The sequence below is a fragment of the Taudactylus pleione genome, unplaced genomic scaffold, assembly GCF_031769625.1.
Source record: "Taudactylus pleione unplaced genomic scaffold, aTauple2 ptg000584l, whole genome shotgun sequence".
Taxonomy (NCBI): Eukaryota; Metazoa; Chordata; class Amphibia; order Anura; family Myobatrachidae; genus Taudactylus; species Taudactylus pleione.
Window position 1 is genome coordinate 2002101 of NW_028284986.1, and position 11455 is coordinate 2013555.

The following is an 11455-nucleotide window of genomic DNA, read 5'->3' on the forward strand; positions in this document are numbered from 1 at the left end:
TGTTGATACATTCTTGTGATAGTTCCTGAATTCACAATGCAAATGTAGGTAAAATTATCACGCTCAGGGCCGGATTAAGGTCCGTGGGGTGTGGGGGCCCCTATTAAATATGGACGATATAGTAGTGCCCCCAGTAGTAGTGCCACTAGTAGCAATGCCCCTGTAGTAGTGCTCCCAATAGTAATGCCCCCAGATGTAGTGCCCCCAGTAGCAATGCCCCCAGAAGTAGTGCCCCTGTACTAATGCCCCAGTAGTAGTGCCACCAGTAGCAATGCCCCCAGATGTAGTGCCCCCAGTAGCAATGCCCCCAGAAGTAGTGCCCCCTGTAGCAATGCCCCAGTAGTAGTGCCACCAGTAGCAATGCCCCCAGATGTATTGCCCCCAGTAGCAATGCCCCTGTACTAATGCCCCAGTAGTAGTGCCACCAGTAGCAATGCCCCTGTAGTAGTGCTCCAGTAGTAGTGCCCCCAGAAGTAGTACCTCCTGTAGCAATGCCCCCAGATGTAGTGCCCCCTGTAGCAATTCCCCCAGATGTAGTGCCCCCAGTAGCAATGCCCCCTGTAGTAATGCCCCAGTAGCAGTGCCCCCTGTAGCAGTGCCCCCTGTAGCAATGCCCCCAGACTTCGGCCCACGGGTAGAACAGCGGTACAGTACTGTCCCGCTGAAGTTGGGATTTGGGGAGGGGTGCGCCCTATATGGGTGGCGCCTATGTTCGACCACACTGATTGAACACCCCTAGAGCCGGACCTGCTAAGAGCTCAGTATATGTTCCTTCCTAAATAAATGCAGGTTCCACATCCAAACTGGTTCAGGCCCCTACTGCTTACAGTATCAGGGCTCTTTATATGGTCTGAATGGTGGTAGCCCAGGTCACATTGGAGTTCTTGTGGGTACACATTGGGGCCCTTCATTGAATGCAGAAAATAATTTTCCCTGTAATAGTATCATTGCAGCGCTGGTACAGAAATAATAGCCGCTATCTCTATGCCGCTAAACGGCTGCTGGTGCGTATAATAAATGGCTCTCTCTCAGCAGATGTGGCGTGGGACGCAGCAAGGGGACAAATGCCGTCACACCCCCAAATGCAGGTCTGAAGTGCTCATCTGGATGTGCTTTTATACAATAAGCCCCGATTATAGGCAAATGTTATACTACTACCCCATGGTACTGCAGAATGTGAGTTCTCACGAGCAGGGCCCTCATCCCTCACGCGCTTTTTCTTCTCTCACTTCAACCATCATCTCCCGTTTATCCTTTATCGGGCCTGATGCAGAGATGTGCGCTAATGTAATCGCAGCTGCTGTGTATTGAGATGCCCACTGGAGCCATCGCACTGCGTATCCATGTACGTAGCCGCCATCACAGATCATTCGATAATCCGCCAACTGAGTAGTCCGATGGTAGCGCAGAATGGGCGCCTGAACTGAGATGTCAGAACCAATTTATCCGCGTACGGGATCGCAGTTGTAGGCCGAGACATGCCCCGAAAACGGCTGCGACACACCTGCATTTTTTCCGCCACACCACGTAAACCGCCATCAAACGGTCCCTGACTGTCAGTCACTGCAAATAAATCCTGACTGCGAACGGCACCTTTGTGTGTGTGTAGTGCGGCCGTGACGCATGTGCAGTCTGCCGATCGCTCAGCTGTGTAAATATCGGCGTTGCGTACTTTCTGAATCAGGCCCATCGTATAATAAATAGCTGAATCCAAGCTTTGTGCCTGTGTGTTTATTTTAAAATTCTATTTAAAATTTTTTGTTTTTTTAAATTGTAGCAAAATGAGAAAGTTACGTCCTGATTTTCCCACCCTGCTAGGTGCTTTCCGTGCTGTTTTGTTATATGTTCCTGTTGGATTCTAGCCATCTGCAGACTTTTATATTGTGCGGATCGCTGACCTCTCCCGACCTTTACACTTTGTGTTTCCTAATGATTTCTTAGTGCCGTTTCCTGATAATGATTTCTGTGGGAATAGGAAAACATTGTTGTACTGTAAGAGTGAGACCGCTCCAGACGTGTTTGTAAGAAAACAGATGGCTTCATAGTAGGGAAATGTACGATGGTGATGACACAAAGCGCGGCAAATACTATAGTAATGTTTATAAAGGCCAGCTCTCCATGATATTGTATGGGGGGGTGATTTATGTGGAGGGTCATTGAATAATCTGTATTCAACTGATGCTAAACAATATATAGCTGGAACCCCAAGTCAGGGTCGGACTGGCCCACAGGGGTACAGGGAAAACCCCCGGTGGGCCCCACTGCCTGAGGGCCCACCCCCTCCTCTAAGAATCAGGTTCAAGACTGTGAATTTGAACTATACATTATACATATGCTACATTAAACTGCACAGGACTATGGTGTATTTTCTACAATGTATTGCTGTTATTAATCTGGTACATTGTCATGCATGCACCAGCAGTATTCACTATATATACACATTTTTTAAGGGGCCCAGTCCATGCACTCTTTAATGGTTAGCCAAGCCTCTGTGGAGGCTAGCCACACCCCCTCTGGAGGCTGGCCACACCCCAAAGTATGAGCCTTTATCACTGCATTGCCCTGGTGGGCCTTTTGTGCCCCAGTCTGTCACTGCCCCAAATGTCAGTGTGTCATGGTCCTGGGACCTCCAAGGTGCGTGCAAACTGGGAAGAAAGGAAATCTTCCATTAATGAGCCGACATTGGTGAGGGCGGTGCGGTCCATTGTTGATATAGAGGATGACGCACCGGCCCCTAAATCCAAGTATCCAAATTTTAAGCAGGCAAAAGTGACTGGCTGTTTTTCCTCTATCTGACCAGCTGACTGATCATATGGCGGAGGCCTGGCAGTCACCTAGTAAAAGGTTCCAGCTGCAAAAACGTTTGGCATCTAGTTATCCGTTTATCCGTCATTGCAAAAAGTGGGAAACCCCGCCTGCGGTGGATTCTCATGTTACTCGCTTAAATAAGACTGCTACCTTGCCTATGCCTTCCATTTCATCCCTAAAGCATTCCACAGACAGGAATGTGGAGACTTGTTTAAAATCAATTTATTGTCTCTCATGGGCAGTAGGCCCGTCCGTCCATGGCCATCTCTTGGGTGGCTAAAGCCATTGAGAGCTGGGCCAATGTACTGGAGGAAGCTCCAGAGGTTCAGAGAGCTTTAGTGGGACAGATGAGGGATGCCGCTTCCTATATTGGAGAAGCGTCTTTAGATGCCAGTCTTCTGACTTCCAGAGTTTCGGCGGCAGCGGTCTCTGCTCGCCGGTCTTTGTGTCTCCGTTCTTGGAAAGCGGATGCGGATTCCAAGAAAAGCCTGGAGGCCTTACCCTTTAATGGGGAGATTTTGTTTGGGCCAGACCTGTACAAAATTGTTGATACCCTGGCAAAGCCTAAGTCTGCATTTCTGCCATCAGCGGCTGCGCCTTCTAAGGCTAGTACCTTGGCCTTTCGGTACTTTTGTACTCAAGGGAAGTCCAAGGGTCAGTCCTTCCCGGGGCAGTAGTCAGCCAAAGCCACCCCTAAACCAAAGAAGCAGGCCTGGAGCACTAGACGCCCTGCTTCCAAACCAGAGGATAAGCCTTCAGCCTGATGGGATCCCAGAGTGGGAGGCCAGCTTCTTCAATTCACCCAGTGCTGGTGCAATACAACCACGGATGCTTGGCTGAGAGAAGTAGTCTGTCAGGGGTATGCCCTTTCCTTTCGTCACAGACCCCCCCTACAGTTTTTCAGTACGAGTCTCTCTCAGGACAAGAACAAGGCCTTGCCGATTCAGGGACCCATAGAGTCCTTGCTGAAAGCAGGGGTCATTGTTCCCATTCCACTTTCTCAACACGGGACAGGTTACTACTCCACTCTGGTTCCGAAACCCAAGGGGTCTGAACAAGTTCCTCAGAGTGCCCAAATTCTTTGCGTTCCAGCATTCTGGCTATGGAACCGTGGGATTATATGATCTCCCTGGACATCCAGGACGCCTACCTCCATGTTCCTATGGCACCTTCACACAGCGGTATCTGAGGTTTGCTATATGCCAGCCTCACTTCCGATTTCAGGGTCTGCCCTTTGGCCTTTCCACGGCTCCAAGGGTGTTAACCAAAATTATGGCTGTCATGGCTGCCCATCTGCGGAGCCAGGGTATATGCTTCTGCCGTATCTTGATGACCTCCAATTGCTGGCAGGCTCTCCGGAGGTACTTCTACAATATCTGCACCTTACGATCACTTGTCTGCAAGGGCACGGGTAGCTGATAAACTGGAAAAAGTCCTCCCTGATTCCGTCACAAAGGATGGTTCATTTGGGAGCCCTTCTGGACTCTCGTCAGCAAAGGATCTTTCTGACTCCAGAAAAGATTTCCTCCCTACAGCTACGAGTGAGCGGTTGTCTGAGGAGTTCCCAGGTGTCTGTTCACTCGGCATTAAGGGTTCTGGGGTCCACGGTGTCGGCATTCGACATAATGGAGTATGCCCAGTTTCATTCCAGGCCCCTGCAGGGGCTGATTCTATCCAAATGGAACGGGTTACCACACCGGATCAGGACTCAGATGCTGGTGTTGTCTCCGGAGGTGCGCCTGTCGCTTGCTTGGTGGCCTCAGACGTCACATCTCACCAAAGGTCACACCTTTTGGATCCTGGACTGGGTTCTGCTCATGACAGATGCCAGTCTCCGGGGTTGGGGTGCAGTGACGAGTCCACTTTCACTTCAGGGCCGTTGGACGGCAGAAGAAGCGGTTCTTCCCATCAACATTCTGGAACTTCGGCCGTGTACAGGGCCTTCCAGTTGTCCGGTCACGCTCTTCAAGGAAGGGCCATGCAAGTTCAGTCCGACAATGCCACCACGGCGTACATCAACCATCAAGGGGGGACTCGCAGTCGAACAGCAATGTCAGAGGTGTCACGCATCCTGTCTTGGGCAGAGTGCCACCTTCCGGCCATCTACGCAGTCTTCATTCCAGGAGTTCTCAATTGGGAGGCAGACTTCCTCAGCCATCACAACGTGCATCCCAGGGAATGGTCGCTTCTCCCAGAGGTATTTCAACTACTCGTGGACAGGTGGGGACTGCCGGAGGTGAGCCTCATGGTCTTATGTCACAATCACAAGCTGCCCGTGTACGGGTCCAGGACAAGAGACGCAGGCGCAAACCTGGTGGACGCGCTGTCAGTGAAATGGACATTTCTGCTGGTGTATCTATTCCCTCCGATATCCCTGCTTCCTCGGGTCCTTCGGAAATTCAAGCAGGATGGCGGCACGCTTCTGCTGGTTGCTCCGGCTTGGCTCAGACGTTCTTGGTACTTCAATCTTCGGAGCCTCTCATTCGATGCTCCGTTCCCTCTGCCTCAATGTCGGGACCTGTTGTCTCAGGGGCCCTGCCTTTACCCGGATCTGGGTCATCTGTCTTTGATGGCGTGGCTCTTGAGACATCCGTCTTAAGATCCCAGGGTTTTTCAAGCTCCGTCATCAACACGATGCTACAGGCTCGCAAGCCTGCTTCCGCCAGGATTTACTACAGAGTGTGGCAAACTTATTTTTAGTGGTGTGAGTCCAGAAACTACGATCCTCAGGCATTCCTTCAGTCTGGGTTGGACCTAGGCTTACGCCTAGCTTCTTTAAAAGTTTGTGTGTCTGCACTGTGTGGTTCCAGCATAGGATAGCTACTCTGCCAGATGTCCGCACCTTTTTCCAGGGTGTTCTCAGAATTCAGTCTCCCTTTGTTCCCCCAGTGGCTTGGGATTTGGCGGTGGTGCTTAGGGCCCTACATGGTCCTCCATTTGAACCTCTTGAGTCGGTGGAGCTCAAGTGGTTGACTTTTCTCCTGGCAATTGCTTTGGCCAGGAGGATGTCAGAATTGGGTGCGCTTTCCTGTCGTCCTCCTTTTCTGATTTTTCACCAGGATGGGGCGGTGCTTCCAACTCACCTGGGCTTTCTACATAAAGTGGTTTCGAAGTTCCACATTAATCAGGAAATTGTTGCGCCGGCGTTTGTCACCTGATCTCTTGGCTGGGGAGGCTTCCTTAGATGTGGTCCGTACCCTCAAAGTTTATGTGGACCGGACTAGTTCCATTCGGAAGTCAGATTCCTTGTTCGTCCTCTTTGGTTTTCACAAGAGGGGTTGGCCTGCCGGCAAACAAACTTTGGCCCGTTGGCTACGTTTGGTTATTTGTGAGGCTTATGCATAGGAGGGTTTACCTGTTCCGGCCTCTTTTAAGTCTCATTCTACTCGGTCTGTGGGTCCTTCGTGGGCTACTAGCCGTGGCGCTTCGGCTGTTCAGCTGTGTAAGGCGGTCACGTGGTCTTCCATCCAGACCTTTCTGAGGTTCTATGCTTTTGACACCTTCACCTCTCAGGATGCATCCTTCGGGTGCCGGATTCTCCTTTCTGCACAGGAGCGTCCCTGCCCTTAGTTCAACTGCTTTAGGACATCCCCAAGGTCAACCCTATGGACCCTGAAGTAGAAAACAAGAGATATGGTAAGAACTTACCTTTGTTTTCTCTGTTTTGCCCTGACGCACCTGGCTTCATATGGGCTGTGTGGCTGGTCACCGGTTTTCCGTCTCCCTTTCTGTGAGTATAGTTCTTGTGTGTTCCAGTCTTCCTTCTCTCTGTTTTTTTCCTTCACCGGCCTTTTCTACTTATCAACTGATATGCCTGTGGCTCGGGGGCGGGGTATAGAGGAGGATGGACCCAGTGCATCCTGGGAGCTAAAGCTTTAACTGCGTGGTGCCCATGGATCCAGATCCAGCTATACCCCACGGTCAACCATGTGGACCCCATGGACTTCGTAGAAACAGAGATAACAAAGGTAAGTTCTTACCATATCTCTTGTTATACCAGAGTTCCGGCTCTGATTCGGGGGTTGGAAAACGGTTCCAATCTGCATGAGATACGGAACTTATCCCTTTCATACTGCAGCGCCGACCCAGGATATTCCCGAGTCAGCACCGTTCACACTGTAGCCGGGTCTGCAGTGACCCAGCTCTTCCGGTGTTGCAGTGGACGCTTGGAGATTACATAATCTGAAGCCAGCCAATCGGGCAGCATGCAGCACGATCTGGGTCCTTGTTGTGACCTGGATCACGCCGGTTACACCGCAGGGTGCCACGGGAACAACACGTGGCCAACCCTGCAAAGTACCAGAGTTCGAGCCCTGGGTCCCTGGACCCGGGTGGTTCCATTTACATTGCTAAAAATTCCCGGTTTGATGCACATCAACCCGGGATTTTTAGGTCGGTGTAAAAGGGGTATTACTGACTTACCGTGATGGGTGCTGTTCAGTGACAGGCGCTGACTATACACCTCTAACCCCCCCTGATCCCCCACCTAGTTTTTTATGTACAGGTGTTTGCTTATTAAAGGTAAATATCGCCGTAAATTGGGCATCTCCATATTTTTTAAGTGATTACCTCTCGCTGTCACCGATGGTAGCTGCCAACCATGAACAGTTCTGCTGCGCCTTATTTGCTAAATAATTGCGACAGTACATGTATCTCAGGAATTCTATGGCGTCAGATAATGGTTAGAAAAAAACGCTGCATTTAAATAACACATAATTTTGCCAAAATAAATATAATTGTAGCAATGAGTCATTTTTTTGTCAACATTTTGTTAGATGTGTCCACTTACATCTACATAGGGGGAGGGACCATAGATTGCACACCCTAAGCACAATGTGAGGTGCTACCTGCTGAGACTTGTAGTGCTGCAAGCATAAAGAGACAAATGCAAGTGCACACTCTAACCATGCTGAGCCTAATAATATCACTGCTAAATAGCATCCAACATTTTCTTAGCATAATAATGGCCATAATTATGGGCCTGCCCACCGCATCCAGGTGACCTCTATCAGGCAGGTCCCTAACACTCCTATGGAGCAAATACAGGGCACGGGACCCCCCAGGCCAACCCAGCAGAACCGCCCCATGGCATCACACTATTGTGAGATTACAAGTGAGGGTTAAAGAATAATGAAGATTGCCTATGTGTTAAGTCTTACATAAGTAGGAGGTTATAATAAAAAGTATATAAAGTGCTACATATATAAAAAAAAAACTAAAGAAGTGATAAGGTGTACATTATGATGCCATGAAGCAGTCCAGCCACACCAGCCCAGAGAGCCCCGTACCCCAATACCAGTCCCAAAACTGACACACAGCATATATACAGTCAGGTGCATAAATATTGGGACATTGACACAATTTTTATATTTTGTCCTCTATTCTCCACCACAATGGCTTTGAAATGAAACAAACAAGATGTGCTTTACCTGCAGACTTTCAGATTTAATTTGAGGGTAATTACATCCAAATCAGGTGAACGGTGTAGGAATTACAATGGTTTCTATATGTGCCTCCCACTTTTTAAGGGGCCAAAAGTAATGGGACAAACTAAACAATCCTAAATCTAACTTTCACTTTTTAATACTTTGTTGCAAATCCTTTGCAGGCAATTACAGCCTGAAGTCTGGACCGCATAGACATCACCAGACGCTGGGTTTCATCCCTGGTGATGCTCTGCCAGGCCTCTACTGCAAATGTCTTCAGTTCCTGCTTGTTCTTGGGGCATTTTCCCTTCAGTGTTGTCTTCATCAAGTGAAATGCATGCTCAATCGGATTCAGGTCAGGGGATTGACTTGGCCATTGCATAACATTACACTTTTTAGCCTTAAAAAACTCTTTGGTTGCTTTTGCAGTATGCTTCGGGTCATTGTCCATCTGCACTGTGAAGCGCCGTTCAATGAGTTCTGAAGCATTTGACTAAATATGAGCATATAATATTGCCCGAAACACTTCAGAATTCATTCTGCTGCTTTTTTCAGCAGTCACATCATCAATAAATACAAGGGAACCAGTTCCATTGGCAGCCATACATGCCCACGCCATGACACTACCACCACCATGCTTCACTGATGAGGTGGTATGTTTTGGATCATGAGCAGTTCCTTTCCTTCTCCATACTCTTCTCTTCCCATCACTCTGGTACAAGTTGATCTTTGTCTCCTCTGTCCATAGGATGTTGTTCCAGAACTGTAATGGCTTTTTTAGATGTTGTTTGGCAAACTCTAATCTGGTCTTCCTGTGTTTGTGGCTCACCAATGGTTTGCATCTTGTGGTGAACCCTCTATATTCACTCTTGTGAAGTCTTCTCTTGACTGTTGACTTTGACACATATACACCTTCCTCCTGGAGAGTGTTCTTGATTTGGCCAACTGTTGTGAAGGGGTTTTTCTTCACCAGGGAAATAATTCTTTTGTCATCCACCACAGTTGTTTTCCGTGGTCTTCCGGGTCTTTTGGTGTTGCTGAGCTCTCCGCTGCGTTCTTTCTTTTTAAGAATGTTCCATACAGTTGATTTGGCCACACCTAATGTTTTTGCTATCTCTCTGATGGGTTTGTTTTGATTTTTCAGCCTAATGATGGCTTGCTTCACTGATAGTGACAGCTCTTTGGATCTCATATTGAGAGTCGACAGCAACTGATTCCAAATGGAAATGTCACACCTAGAATCAACTCCAGAGCTTTTACCTGCTTAATTGATAATGAAATAACGAGGGAATAGCCCACACCTGTCCATGAAATAGCTTTTGAGTTGATAGTCCCATTACTTTTGGCCCCTTAAAAAGTGGGAGGCACATATTGAAACTGTTGTAATTCCTACACCGTTCACCCGATTTGGATGTAATTACCCTCAAATTATTTCTGAAAGTCTGCAGTTAAAGCACATCTTGTTTGTTTCATTTCAAAGCCATTGTGGTGGTGAATAGAGGCCAAAATCTGAAAATTCTGTCAATGTCCCAATATTTATGCACCTGACTGTATAATAGGTCTTACCCTCAGTGTGCCTCATAAGATGTGCAGTCTTGGGGGTAAATTTACTAAGGTGGGAGTTCTAATAAGAAGAGATGTTGCCCATAGCAACCAATCAGGTTCCAGGTATTATCTTCTAGAAGGTGCTAACTAAATGAGAAGAAGAATCAGATTAGTTGCTATGGGCAACATCACTTCTTAAATAGAAATCCCATCTTAGTAAATTTATCCCCTGGAGTGCAAGGACTCCTTGCTAATTAAAAACACCCAGGAACAGGTGGGAGGGGTGCTCCACTTACATCTATCCTCAATTCACGCCAGAGAGCCCAGTGTTGCGCACCACAGACTTTTTAATTTTTGTAATCTGCGACTTTATGCCAATTACGTTGGCAATTTGGGTAGAAAGGCAAAAGACAGCGGTATGATACGAGTGACCCGCGCCATTTATTTATGATTTATTTATTATCAGTTTCTTATATAGCGCGACATATTCCGTTGCGCTTCTCAATTGGAATCGTTACTAGAACAAAACGGGGTAATAACAGACAGACATAGCGGTAGGAGGGCCCTGCTCACAAGCTTACAATCTTTATGCTTGATCTGCGACTTTATACCAATTCTTCTGCAACAAAAATACGAATCCTGAATACCTGGTATGCTATAAGCCAATTTAGGGAAGATCCTAAATTCAGGGAAAAGTGCGCAAGCACGGGAATCACTACCCGTGGTGGAGGTTCTGAATAGCGCCAGGCTACGCATGCCATGTGGATAGGTGTATGCAGACACATCTGTACAATATTATTTATTTATTTTACTTTGTGAAGTGGAAGTGGAAGCCCAGTCTGGTCCACTGAGCGCGTTTGGCGTCCAGGACTGGCTGTCGGGGCGGTAAGCGGAGTCAGTACCTCCGGGAGCTGTGTCGCTGTGAAATCGTTGTTATAACAAAGTGATAACATCAGAACTCACCCATTATAATCTGATTTACACAGGTGTTAATTATATATATTACCATAACTTTTGTATTATAAAAGTATTTTTCATATGAATATATTGATTTATATTTATAGATAAATTATATTATTATATTTATAGATAAATTATTCAGCACACCCCTTATTTATTATATAGGTTATTATAATGTATTATATGATTTATATATGTAAGTTCTCTTTTCCCCTTTCTGTGCTTGCAGAGAAGGAGAGGTGTCTGAGGGCAAATGACCGAGAATTCAACCTGAAATTTAAGTATGCAGTAAGTTCATTTACATATTCTCCATATCATTACCTGGGACACACCCACTGATACTGTGCTTGCATTGGGCATAGAGCAATGACAGATGGGGTGGCTATAATAGCCCTTTAATCACAGACACAAATGGATTACACAGGTTCTGTGGCTGATTATAACCAGGGGAAATGCAGGCTTGATGTCAGCCAGACACAGAACCTGTGTAATTCATATGTGTATACCTGATTAAAGGGATATTGTGGCAACCCTAGGGATGGCCATATTGTGGGATAAACTCATACTCATAAGACTGAAGCTAAACAATTCCTTGGAAACTAGTGCCAACAGTGAGCCATGAGGCACAGAGCCAGTCAGTTCATTAGGAACTAGTGCCATCACTGAGGCATGAGGCACAGATCAGTTCATTAGGAACTAGTTCCATCACTGAGGCA

General features: G+C 47.3%; 1 long non-coding RNA gene across 1 annotated transcript in view; it reads left to right on the forward strand.

The window, feature by feature from the left end:
* The window catches only part of LOC148481367 (uncharacterized), a 77538-nt gene extending 66512 nt beyond the window's left edge, over positions 1–11026 (forward strand). The window contains exon 3 of the long non-coding RNA XR_015871923.1: positions 10969–11026. This is a non-coding gene — a long non-coding RNA (uncharacterized LOC148481367). The remainder of the gene's footprint in view (positions 1–10968) is intronic.
* Positions 11027–11455: the final 429 nt, after the last annotated feature.